Source organism: Theobroma cacao, chromosome 5 (genome assembly GCF_053813885.1).
Source record: "Theobroma cacao isolate CCN51 chromosome 5, ASM5381388v1, whole genome shotgun sequence".
NCBI classification, from domain to species: domain Eukaryota; kingdom Viridiplantae; phylum Streptophyta; class Magnoliopsida; order Malvales; family Malvaceae; genus Theobroma; species Theobroma cacao.
In genome coordinates this window covers 25,858,757-25,872,914 of record NC_142643.1, presented here as the reverse complement: position 1 = coordinate 25,872,914, position 14,158 = coordinate 25,858,757, and the positions used below count along the sequence as shown (strand labels likewise).

General features: G+C 33.0%; 1 long non-coding RNA gene across 1 annotated transcript; it reads right to left on the bottom strand.

Annotated features, from left to right (window-relative positions):
* Nucleotides 1-11,843: 11,843 nt before the first annotated feature.
* Nucleotides 11,844-13,897, bottom strand: LOC148762510 (uncharacterized). Its single transcript, XR_016026498.1, has 3 exons — nucleotides 13,643-13,897; nucleotides 12,911-12,994; nucleotides 11,844-12,042 (listed from the first exon to the last, which is right to left on the bottom strand). It is a non-coding gene; the product is annotated as an uncharacterized LOC148762510 (long non-coding RNA).
* Nucleotides 13,898-14,158: the final 261 nt, after the last annotated feature.

The window sequence follows — 14,158 nt, the reverse complement described above, 5'->3', positions numbered from 1 at the left end:
TTGCTTCATTTAATCACTTTTCATTCAACTGAGTTAATACAAGAATTATAAATCCTCATAGTAATCCTTTATAGTACTCATTTTTTATGCCACCGTCGTAATCCTTTATTCACAAATTCGTAACTTAACATTGATGGCCCTTCTCATTAATCTCTGATCCTCTTTATTTCTTAAGATTTGACTTTGATCAATACATTATTGATCTTAATACTCCACAAGGTAATTTATTTCAATATAGCCGTTGGAATCTACTTAATTAAAACAAATCTTTTACTTTTGGAGTTGCTACCTTAGTCATTCTCAACGGCTTGGCTCCTTTTTTAGTCTAGACCACAATTAGCAAAGTAAATTTTCTATCACAGATGCATGATCAGGATACTGACCCCAACATATCAATATTATCTATGTGATATGCCACCGTCATCCCTTAGGGCATATTTCATTACCAATATTCACATATCTTTACCATGATAATTTCTCAAATAAATTAAAACTTGTGGGGAAAAACATACTTTACAATTTATATCTCCCTTTATAAGCATCTCCAAAAATCTTCATGTCGCATGTCCCACCTTAGGACAGTCTTCCCATATGGTTCAATAGATCACAACTTCATCACACGCCTAATGATTCATTATTGATAGTATCTCACTGTTCTCATAGTCGTAACTGATTATATTCCTCATATTAAAATTTTACGGTATCACCTTGTAATTCCCTCCATACTCAAATTTATAATCCTTGACTTAACCCCGTTAACTGGTGATCAATTCATAGTACTGCAAGGTTTAATCGTTATTAAATCTAATAATTGTTGGAACCATTAATGGCATTCTATTTCAACCTTCAGTACTTATTTAAAATAATCGATCTTGCCACTAAGATAATTATTCATCCTCAATACTTATATTACTAATCTACCTTTGTCATACTAAAATATTTTTATACTCCTTTTGTCTTTTAAACAACTACTCCATCATCCGTTTATATTATACAAGACAAAAGTCAACTCTTAAGACTTTTATACAGGGGATTATTATCCTTCTTATACTGCATCTGCCTAGGATTACAGTATTACAAGCTTCAACAAGGCACTAAACATCTTTAGGATCATTGTCATCTTGATCCTTTTTTGAGTCCGTTTCAAGTTCTCCCTTTTTCTTCTCTTGCCATTTACTTACATTGCTCCCACAGCTTGGGGGAGAATGTCTAACGACAATCACTTAATCTCTTATACACCCTGAAAACAAATAGGTCTCTATATGCAGACTCATGCATTCTATTCGACTTAATTTCACTTAATCCGGGGCCACGCAGTGTCAGTGTGGATTTCTTAAAACAACTTTAAAACCAAAAACTTTAAAATCCATATCTTTAAAACCAAAATCTTTAATCTTTAAACTATGCTTTGATACGAATCGAATTGTCATGACCCGGAACTCCCATCGAGCCCGTGACAATCGCGTCAAAGCCTCAACAGACATTCTTCCCCCAAATGCCTTTTGAGACCTCGCAAGGCTTTTGTACCATTTTTTCCATTCCTCTCTCTTTCTTTTTGTTTTTTGAATAATAAAATAAAATAAAAATATTAATTAAAATAATCTATTTTAATGTAAAACAATATATATATATATATATATATTTTTGAAACATCAAAAATTAATTTTCTGCACATAAAAATAAAATAAATTTATACATACTGCAATATAGAAAACTGGAGTATGTAATTTAAATTACAATGACACGCGGGCCCTTAAATAACTGAAAAGGTTTAAGTCTATAACCTTGCTTTCTAGGATGCAACTCCGAAATTTACTTCTCGATGTAATTGATAGTCTACTGCCTATTCTGAGCCTGAAAAATTTATAGGAAGAAGGGGTGAGATTATAAAATCCCAGTGAGTAGACAAACATTATCAAAATAATCTAAAGTCGAATAATAAGAGACAATTAAAATAATTCATTCCAACCCATATAAATAATTGGATTTCATCCAATTACTCAACATGGCTTATGCACTTTTCAAAAACTTGACCCTTGTCAAAAATTCATTCTCGGGGATACCTCGTGAAGGCATCTTACCGAGACCGCCAAGGCTGTTTATTGTCACACACACAAACACATTTCACCTCTGACAACACAGTTGTTCCTCGGCGTTGGCTGAGTCCCAATTTCACGTGGTGACCAGCATGAAGTGCACTCAAATCCTACCTCGGGAGTTATCCTACGTGCCTCTCCAATCGAGGTAAGCTCAATAATTGGGAACCGTGCCCCTCTAATTAGGCTGGCTCACGGAACCCTCGTCACTGCAGTGCCCACTTTATAATCCACCAACCAATAAAATCACAATAATATGACATGGCTCACTTAACACATTCAAGGCAAATCAAAGCAGTTCACATATTCTTAAAATCATAAAAATAACCAGTCATACCCACATTTATCATAAGCCATTTAATGTAAAATCATGGATAAACAACACAATCATAGTATAGGTCTTTAATTACTCTATTTTTGAAATCATTATTAAATTTTCAAAATTTTTATAAAATTATTTTATAAAATCCCATTTTCCCATAAAACACAATAATTTTCCAATTAAACCATTATTCCATAAAATCACACAATTAAATAAATCTACTCTAGATAAGTAGGATGATAGTAAGTTTACTCACTGTACTAGGAGTAGATATACTCCTATTCTCGATCCTCGGGTGTAGTCTTTTACCCGTATCAAATAGCTCACCACCTATCTACAATACATGACATCAAAAATTCAATAATTTGTGTTAAATCAATATATATTATTTCAGGCTCTTATCCATGCGTATGCACTAGATAGGGTCTGAAATGTTTGGACAATCGCTTAATCACAGTGTCCGAACTAACTCGCCTATACACGGTGTAAATTTCTAAAATCTCCAATTCAACTCCAAGTCCATCCATTTCAATTTCAATTATCCAATTATATCCACAATACCTCAATGACTGTGAATGTGGTCCAATTTATCAGTTCGGACCACAAATTACGCTTTTACCCGTAGTGGGTAAAAATTTCAATTTTTTGCACAAAAAATTCCCATTTAATTTCCAACCTCATAATTCAACATTTTTCTATCTAATTCTCTTAAAATAAAGTCAACCTCATCCTCACACACCATTGGCTAGATTCGGCCTAGAGAAATTCATGGAGACAATGAATATTTTTCTTGTTGTTTTACTCATAAACATGCTAAACTAACACTAAACACTAACATAGTTCAAAATCAAATAAATCTAACAACTTTCTCTCTCTAAACCCATATGATCAGATTTGAATCCATCATCAAAACACATAATTTAACCACGGAAAATAAGGAGAAATGCATGGAAATAATAAATCTTAAGCTAAGCTTGAAAAATCATACCTTTAAACACTTGATTCCTTGAAAAATCACACTTTTTCTTTGAATTTTCTCACTTTAGGGTTTGTTCTTATTTCTCTCTCTCTCTCCTGCTGGTTTTGGCTGACCCTCCCAATGAAGAATTCTGGAAATTTCAAGCCTTTTAATAGGCTTAATAAAATATTATTATTTTATTTACCTTTTAAATATTTTATTTTTTTATTTTTTTCTAGCCATCTTTTTGACTTTCTTTTCCTACCACTCAATCCTCTTCACTTATCCATGTCTTCCATGAAATTTCTAAACTTTTCCAAAGTTTTGGTGGAGTAAATTTTTAAAAATTACACTTTTACCCCCGTAAAGTGAAAAATTACATTTTTACCCCAAAAACTGAAAAATTACCCATAGACATATTTTTCATCCCTTATACTCATACCATTCTCCAATTTGTCAAATGTGATCTAAATTCTCTCAAAATCTCAAATTTTATCCGCGGGTGAAAAAATTACGATTTTGCCCCTAGATAGTGAAAATTTTGGTTTAACTCCGAATTGATCCTCGAACTCCGAATTACGATTTTGAGTCATCCCTAAACTGTGAAACTCTTAATTTCACCTTAAAATTCCTATTTGAACTAGTTCGAGGCTTAATCGACTCAATGGTACCATTAGGGGCAATATCGTCTTTTAACTATTTCTCGAACTTCCTAAATATACAAACATTCTATTGAGCATGTGAATGACATTATAATTATTTTACAAAGCAGGGTTTGACATTCATAGTCTTATATTTTGAAGCAAGTTTTGCAAATTCAACATATAAATAGTCATATTCATCTTGCAAATCATCATAGGAAATATCAAATGAATTAAAAGTTACCTTAATTTTTTCTTTTTTAGCCATCAAGTAGAAATTGGCTCTATCTTCCCATTTTTCTTTTTCTTCTTTTGAGCTTGAAGAGTGTAATACCCATACTTTGATATGATGGCTAATAATGTTTATCAGATGCCAATTGAGGTTAATTAGAATATTTAAAAGTGATGAAAGGTGAAAGGAATATTCTAGAGTAAAATATTTTGTATGTGAAGAAATAATAATATTTTATGGAGGATAAATTAACGATTTAAAAAGTGATTCGAAAGTGAATCGGGGCATAATAAGATTTTTGGGTGCCAAGGAGACAAGTGAAAAATTTTGAAACAAAATAATATTAAAATATTAATATTTTATTCGATGTCGAAATTAGTCATGAAGGAGTATATGGTCAATCTAAGTGGAGAAGAAGAAGAATGAGGGAATTTTAGAGCAAAATGACATGAGTGGGGGGCCCGCATGTTCTTATTAAATAAAGCTAGTGTGGGTAAGTATATATATTTAAATATTATGATGATACTGCGTTAAAGTGCGAACTTGGTATTTTATTGGTACAAGTGTTAAGGAAGAAAAATAGAAAAAAATTGAAATTAAAAGATTGTGGGAAGACTTAATTAAAAAGTGTGAAAACCTTGGAAGGTAAAACGATAATTTTGCCATTAGATTAGTCAAAGTTTCCAAATGAAGCTTTGACTCTTTTTTTTTCAGCCATAACCGGTTCTTATCTTCACCAAAAGATACTTTCTTCTTCTTGCTCACCCTCCCACGCTATTTTCTCTTTCTCCACCATAAAATCAAATTTTATTTCATTTTCTTTTCCTTTCTTTCTTCTCCTTTCCTATCTTTTCTTACTTCTTCCTTGTAACACCCCGTACTTTGCTACGTTGATTAATAGAACTTATCGAATACCAATTAAGGTTAATTAGAGTGTTTAAAAGTAATGAAGGGTGAAAGGCATAGTTTGGAGTAAAATATCTAGCACAAGAAGAAATAATAATTAAATAATAATATTTTTACTGAGGATGAATTATTGATATAAAAAGTGATTCGAAAGTGAATAGGGGATAATAAGACATTTTGGGTGCCCAAGAGACAAGTGGAAAATTTTAAAATAAAATAATATTTTATTAATAAAACAATATTAATATATTAATATTTTATTCAATGTAAAAATTTTTCATGAAGAACGAGTATATGGTCAATGTAAGTGGGAAAAAAAAGAACGAGGAAATTTTAGAGAAAAAATGACATTAATGGGGCTCTTGTGTTTTTATTAAATAAAGCTAGCGCGGGTAAGTAAATATTTAAATATTATGGTGATACTGCGTTGAAGTATAAACTTGATATTTTATTGATACAAGTGTTAAGGAAGAAAAATGAAAAGAAATTGGAATTAAAAGATTGTGGGAGGATACAATTAAAAAAGGGTGAAACCCTTGGAGGACAAAATGATAATTTTACCATCAGTTTGGTAAAAGCTTCTAAAGGAAGCTTTGACTCCTCATTCTTATCCCATAGCTGGTTCTTATCTCCAGCCACAAGATATTTTCTTCTCCTCTTCCATGCTCCCACGCCATTTTCAAGCTTCCACAGCATTTCACCTTGCCACCATGCATTTGAAAAGAAAAATGGCTTTGTTTTGCAAGGAAAACCGTACTTTTGGAAAGAAAATAGATGAGATCAGTTGGAAGAAAGGAGAAAGGAAAGAAAGAAAGGAGAAAAGAAAAAACGAAAAGAGAAAGAAAAAGAGAGAAGGGAAGAAAAAAGCTTGGTTTTGGTGATTCAAGCAAAGAAAGGTAAGGATTCTTGTTTTTAGCTTGAGTGATCTTTGAAAATGAGTTAGTGACTAAGAGAAATGTCTTGTGGCAGCAAAGATTAGCTTGATTGGAGAAAAATTGGTGGCATACAAGCCACTAAACCCGTGGGTACATGATGGACTCAAAGTGGAAAAGGAAAGTGGTAAGCTTAACATTATGTTTTAAAGCCTATGGTTAGTTGAATATTGTGAGGAATTACGGTTGTTGAAAGAATCTATTTGCATAAGCTAGTTGAAAATTGTTAAGTTTGTATGGCATGTTGTTTGAAAGAAATGAAAAAGGATGGAGGATTGAGAAGCAAAGTATTCAAAGTAAGATAGATAATGATGCATGTAAACTTGGAAATAATTGAGTGAAAGTGAGAATGATAGTTGCTGCCATATATGTGGTTTATGTGTGAAACTATAAGATGAATTTGAATGAAAATGGCTGGAAAAAGGTTAATATGGGTGCTAGAGTCGTAAATAAGTTGCCGGTAATTATAATTTAAAGAGTTATGCAAGCAAAGGATAAAGGCAACATTGGTAAAAATGTGTCAAGATGTATATGAATATGCAAGGTTAAGTGAGAAAAAGTGGTGATTCTAACATAGTATGAGTTATTAACATGACGGTAATGTTTGAATAAGGAGGAAAATGAGAATGATAAACACTAAGATTATTAAATTTGGTTTACTGCTATGAAAGTTTGCCGTGGTGGCGTACCGAGAGAGGTAACAAGTGACCGGCAAGTAGAAATAGCGAGATATGCACCCGAATCAATAGCGACAAAGCGTCCCACTATTGTATGGTGAGTAGGGGTGCCTATTTCAAAAATTTCCATAGCTATATAATGTTATATCTTTTATAAATGTTGCCGGATTTCATTAAATGCAATTATGGAAAGCATGAACTATTAGCCTCGATAGGTGATTTCTAAATGGATTTATAATGATTTATACACTATTATTGTCAAGCCCGATCTTATAAAATACTTTCCATGTCATTCATATGATTGACAATATGCTTGCATACTTGGAAAGCCCTGAAAGAAAAATCGTTAAAAGACGACAATGTACCAAATGGTACAATTAAGTTAATTTAAGTCTCGAACTAGATCAAATAGAGAATTTAAAATGAAATTAAGAATATTAAAGTCCCAGAATGGTTTAATATGGTGATTTGGAGTTCGAGGATCAATTTGAAGTCAAACTAGAATTTTTACTGTCCAGGGGCAAAATGGTCATTTGCCACCCAAGGACACAATGGGAATTTTTAGAAAAGAATTTTTTTAGCCCCATTTGACTTATTGGAGTATGATTTGAGTATTGGAGTATAATTTGAGGGTTTGGCAGTGAAAAAGTTTAATTCCAGTGATTTCTAGAGTGTAGGGGCAAAATCGTAATTTTGCCACTCGCGGACAAAATTTGAGATTTTGAGAGAATTTAGATCAAATTTGACAAATTGGAGAATGGTATGAGTATAAGGGATGAAAAATATGTCTATGGGCAATTTTTCAATTTTTGGGGCAAAAATGTAATTTTTGACTTTTACGGGGGTAAAAGTGTAAATTTCAAAAATTACTCCACCAAGACTTTGGATAAGTCTGAGAATTTTACCTAAGCTATGGATATTTGGGACAAGTGTATGGTGAAAATTTGGAAACAAATGGATGGCTAGAATTTAAGGAATTAATAAAACATTAAAAAAATGAATAAAATAATATTATATTATTTTAGCCTTTAAAAAGGTAAAAATTCCGGAATTCTCATCTTCTTCAGCTGTCCAAACCAGGGGAGAAAAGGGGAAAAAAAAAAACAAGAATCCTACCTGAAAAATTTGGAGAAAATCAAGAGAAATCAAGAAATCAAGCATTAAAAAGGTAAATTTCATTGATTTTCCTTGTGATTTTCACTACCCATGCATTTTTTTCTCATTTCCATGCAAAATTAGAAAGTGGGTATGGACACCCATGCTGGCCAAACCTCCATGGATGAGTTTTGAGCTTGATTTTTGGTTGATTTTAATTGAATTAAGTGATTTTAGTTAAGTTATATTGAAATATAGCAAAAATAAGCTAGAAATATAATTTTCTCCCATTGAAACCCATTATGCTGAATTTTCTAGGGGAATATTGGCTGCTGATCTTGATGGTTATTTGAGGAATTATGATGAATAATGATGAATTATGAGCCTAGAAAAATAATGGAAATTTTCGGAGCAAAAATACAAATTTTTACCCACTAGGGGTATTTTCGTAATTTGTTATCGAGACTGATAATTTGCACCACACTGAGGGACATTAAGTCAATTTGGGTGCAATTGAGGTGTAGAAACTGAAAAAAATTAATTTGGAGTTTAAACGGACGCGTATATCAATTTATCGGGTAAAAGACCGAAATAGGCTAACACCGCATTTAGGCAAAAATTTAGACATTTTTGCATTCCATATCAAGCATTAGTAGTCTAAATTAGTTTAATTTCAATTTAGTACCAATGTGGTGAATTTCTCGATTTTGTACTATGTCAAGGTGGTGAGTCCTCTGATAAAGGCAAGGGAATTACACCCGAGGACCAATAGTCTGAGTATTTCGAAAATCCTCACTCTAGACACGGTGAGTAACCTTACCATCATTTTAATTATCTAAAGTATGTTTTTATTCGGTTTTGGTGAATTTTATGAAAATCAGTTCAAATGGTAAATTTTTATGTTTTGTAAACAAAATGAGTTTAAATGAAAATATTTTATAAATTGTCTTGAAACGAAATAACGATTTTGAAAATAGAGTAATTGGAGACCACTGATATGTTGTAAATTTAAAATTGAATTAATGGCTTATGTTATTGTATTGGCATGACTGGCTGGGCTGTGTTTTTATGAATTATATGAATCGCTTTATTTTACCCTTGCAGGCTAGGTAGTAATATATTAGCCCTGTCATGCTGTCAAAATTTTATTGTATGGTGGGTTTGACCTGCTGCAGTGGGCTGGATTCTGTGGACTAGCCTATTAGAGGGGCACGGAATCCTGTTATATTTTTACCTCGGTTGGAGAGGCGAGTAGGGTAACTCCTGAGGTATAACTTTTAGAGTTCACTTCACGCCAAACCACCTCGTGAAGGGGAACTCGGCCAACGTCAAGGAATGGCTATGTTTTCAAAATAAAAACATGACTTTCTAATAGCCTTGGCGGACTCAGTTGGGATAGCCCTCGGCCAAGGTATCCCAAATAACTGAGTATGATAATAATTTTTGGCATGAGCCAAGCTTTTTAAGAAATTCATAAGCCATACTGATTACTTGCTTTAAATAAATTGATTTCATTTGGTTGAAATAAGTTGAAAGATGATAAATTACAGTTTGATGAAATGTTTTAATAGTCTCCTTTTACTCGACTTTAGATATTTTGAGTAATGTTTGTTTACTCACTGGGATTTTATAATCTCACCACTCTCATTTCCACCCATTTCAGGTTCAGAATAGATTGTAGATAACTGATATCGGCAAGGATTACAGTTGAACTTGCCACATCCAAAGACTGTAGGTTCATTTCTTTTGATACTTTTGGTCATTCGTGGGCCCACGTGTCACTGTAAATTAAATTCTATACTTTGGTTATCTGTATTACGGTATGTAAGAATTTATTTTGCTTTTACGCTATAAAAATTATTTATGCAGTGTTCTTAAAATATCGTTTTATGTGAAAATTGAATATTTTATTGAATATTTTTATTTTATTATAACAGTCATAATTCCATTTTAAACGAATGTTTTAGACATCCAAAATTATTTTTGATTAAGAAATATGTGTTTTCCACTTACATACTATATTTTTAGATGATTTTTGAGATTTTTGGGATAAATGACAAAAATACCCCTGTGAGACGAAAATTATTATTTCATTTGTTTAAGTTGGAAACAGTTTAAAATCTTTTAAAATGTGGTATTTGGAAACAGCTACCCACAGGGGAAATGAGAAGCTGATATTAAAGCCTTGCGGGGTCTCGGTTGACATTCTGGGTAATGAATGTAAATTGAGACGTCGCGGCGATTGTCACGGGCTCGATGAGAGTTCCGGGTCGTGACAATTATTGTGGAAAGCATGGGCTAGTAAGAGTTGTAGTAAATTGTGGATGCAAGTTGTTTTGGATATATCTATAGATGAGTTATATACATAAAGTGTTTTAGAAATCGAGAAACAAGCCCTTTTATACTGTTTTGTATTCAAAATCTGTGCCTTGTATTTTTGTGTGATATGCATAGTTTAAATGAAATAGTTAAATGATTTAAAATGCAAGATTTGAGTACCGATTTTAGTCTGATTTTTGTATAAGAGAATACACCATGCCTTTTTATGTGAAAAGTAATTTGAAGGGTTATGGAACCTTGGTTTCAATTGGTTTTAAGTGAAAGACTTGGAAACCTCGATGTGATTTCTGAAAATGGTTTTGATAAACCAAGTGCATCGAGAATAAGCCAACTGTCACTTCGGTTAATTGTGACCCTCATCATGCACAAGTGAGCTCTAGTTAAAGAACCTTTGGGTCACCAACCGGCGGTTAAGCGTGGCGGGGGCCACGACCTGTGATATGTATACGTGGTTAGGCCACAAGTGATCCGGTAAAGTAAGACTCCTGATTGTGCGCAGTAGCGATCGCTTGATTCTCTGATGTCGGCCAACATCATGAGACTACCATGGCTATGGGAATCTAGTGGAGTAAGACTCTCGGATTGTTATTACGTGGAAGTGGGTCCACGTTTTGATATTATACTTTCCTACTCGAGAGCTTTGTGAGTTTTAATGCGTACTCTCTTGCATGGTGGAGAGTTAAGATTTTCTTTGCAGCTCCCATTGTTTAAATAAAAGCTTTCAGTGCTTACTTGACAAACATGAGTTGATTAAGGTGGTCGTACACTTTGATTTCTTTACATGCCACACATTTTGGGAACGTGCTTACCTTTATACTGTATTTCATATTTTGATGGCAATGATGTTTCTGATGATTAAAACTCTTTTTGTTACACTTATTTTTAGCACTGTTTTGCCAAAGAAAGCATTGTATTATGGTTTTACGATATTATTTTTACAAGGTACAAATATCCTCCTTGTGGTTTGGTTTATAAGATTTGCATTTTATATTCTGGTTTTGTCATTCAAGTGATCTGCTTATTGCTTGTTTCCCATCTTCTCCCTGCTCACAGAGCCGATGATCACTGAGTCTATGAGACTTACCCCCTTATTTCCCTTTTGCATATAGTGATCGGCCTAGTGTGAAGTCATCGGCACTTATGGTCCATCGCGAATAAGTAAAGGCATCTCATAGCAATTCATTCCAAGTCACTTCGTTGTTAGAGGTTGAGTCATAGCATGTCACGACCCGGAACTTCCCATCGAGCCCGTGACAACCGCCGCGAAGCCTCGACAAACATTCTTCACCCCGAATGTCGATCGAAACCTCGCAAGGCTCTCGTATCAGCTTTCGCACTTCTCCGGTGAGCAATAGTTATCAAATAATCAAAATACGAAGGATTACAAATCATTTCCAAATCATAACATAACATATTGTTTTTTTTTTTTTTGCTCACAGGGGCATTTTCGTCATTTTTATCGAAAACCTCGAAACTTGCTAAAAATGTAGTAGGTAAGCCGAAAATATATATTTAATGATTAAAAAAAAATTAAGTATCTAAAACGTTCATTTGAAGTGAAAATTTGACCATTTGAATATGATAAAAGTATTCAATAAAATAAACTATTTTCTTGTAAAATAATTTTCATAAAACTATCGGTACATAATTCTTATAGCGTAAAAGATAATTATATTCATATATACTATAAAGCAAATAACCAAAGCATAAAATTTCTTTTACAGTGACACGTGGGCCCATATCTATCCAAAATGCATCGGAAGCTGGAAACCTACAGCTTTTACCGATTCGAGTCCAAATGAAGGTCCTTGTTCAAGTCAGCTAACTACGAAATTCCCTGAGCCTGAAATGTGAGGAAATGAGGGTGGTGAGATTATAAAATCCCAGTGAGTAAACAGATACCATCTAAACTATCTAAAGTCGAGTAAATGGAGACAATTAAAATAAATCATCATACTGTAATTTCATTACCATTCAACTCATTTCAACCAAATAAAATCAATCCATAAAAATCGAGTAATCAACTTGGCTTATGAAATTCTTAAAACTTTGGCTCGTGCCAAAACTCATACTCGGTGATACCTTGCGCAGGGCATCTAACCGAGTCCGCCAAGGCTGTTAAAATTTTGTGTACACTTAAAATATATTTTTGTTTGAAAAAAATACAGCCGTTCCTTGGCGTTGGCTGAGTTCCCCTTCACGTGGTGGTTTGGCGTGAAGTGAACCCTAAGCTATACCCCAGGAGATACCCTACGCGCCTCTCCGTTCGAGGTAATAATATAATGGAGTTTACCGTGCCCCTCTAATAGGCTGGTCCACGGAACCTCCTCTGCAGTAAATAATTAATATATAATCCACCAATCAATAAAATTCATTCTAGCATGTCATGGCAATTTATCACAACCTAGCCTCTCAAGGCTGAATACACAGTATAAATAATTATAACACCAAAATCAGTTTAGCCATTCATGCTCATTTATTGTCATAAGCCATTCAATTCAGAACCATAAATTTGCAACACAAACTAGCAGTCTCCAATTACTCTATTTTCAAAACCAATATTCGATTTTTCAGAAAATTTATAAAATCATTTTATAAAATCACAATTTCCTTTAAAACATAACAATTTACCATTTAAACCCATTTTTCATAAAATCACATAGTTGTATAAAACTACTCTAGATAATTAAGACGATAATAAGTTTACTCACAATGTCTAGAATGCAGACTTTGGAAGCACTCTGTCTACTGGTCATCGGATGTAATTTTCTTGCCTTTATTGGAGGACTCACCACCTTGACACAGTACAAAATCGAGAATTCACTAAGTTGGTACTAAATCAAAATTAAACTAATTTGGACTACCAATGAATGATATGGAATGCAAAAATGCACTAGTAACTATCTAAATCCGGTATTAGCCTAATTCGTCTTATCACCCGATTAAATTCCTAACGGGTTCGTTTAAACTCCAATTTAATTCTTTTCAGTTTCTATACCTCAATTGCACCCAAATTAACTTAATGTCCCTCAGTGTGATGCAAATTATCAGTCCCAACAGCAAATTATGAAAATACCCCTAGTGGGTAAAAATTCGTATTTTTGCTCTGAAAATTCCCATTATTTTTCTAGGCTCATAATTCATTATTCCTTAACCAATTCTCCTAGAATAAAATCAAACTCATCCTCACTCACTACATGGTAAATTCAGCCATTAATGGTTGGGGGAGAAAATAAATTCTTTTCTTGTTGTTTGGTTTCTAAATATGCTAAACTAACTAAAAACACTAACATAAATTAAAATCAAATAAATCCAACAACTTTCTCTCTCCTAACCCATTTTTTCAGAATTGAATTCATCATGAAAACATGTAATTTAATCATGGAAAATAAAGAGAAATGCTTGGGAATAAGAAAACTCAAGCTTAATAGAAAAAATCTCACCTTTTTCACTTAATTTCCTTGAAAATTCACACTTTTTCTTTGATTTTCTCTCTCTAGGGTTTTGTTTTCTCCTTTCTCTCTCTTGTTTCTTGCTTGGCCGAATGTTGAAGAAGAAGAATGGGTGGGCTGATTTTTTTTATGCATTTTTATTGTTTAATGAAATAATATTATTTTATTCATATTTTAAATATTTTATTAATTCATTTCTTTTTTCTAGCCATCCACTTGTCCTATTTTCTTTCACCATGCATTCCCTTTGACTTATCAAAGTCTTAAGTGATATTTCCAGATTTTTCCAAAGTTTTGGTGGAGCAAATTTTTCAAAATTACACTTTTGCCCCTGAACTTTTCAAAAATTACATTTTTACCCCAAAAATTGAAAATTTTCCATAATGCATAATTTTCACTCCTCATACTCATTTCACACTCCAAATAATTAAATTTGATCAAAATCCTTTCAAAAAATTAAATTTTCGATTCCGAATGGTAAAATTATCATTTTACCTTTTTACTCCA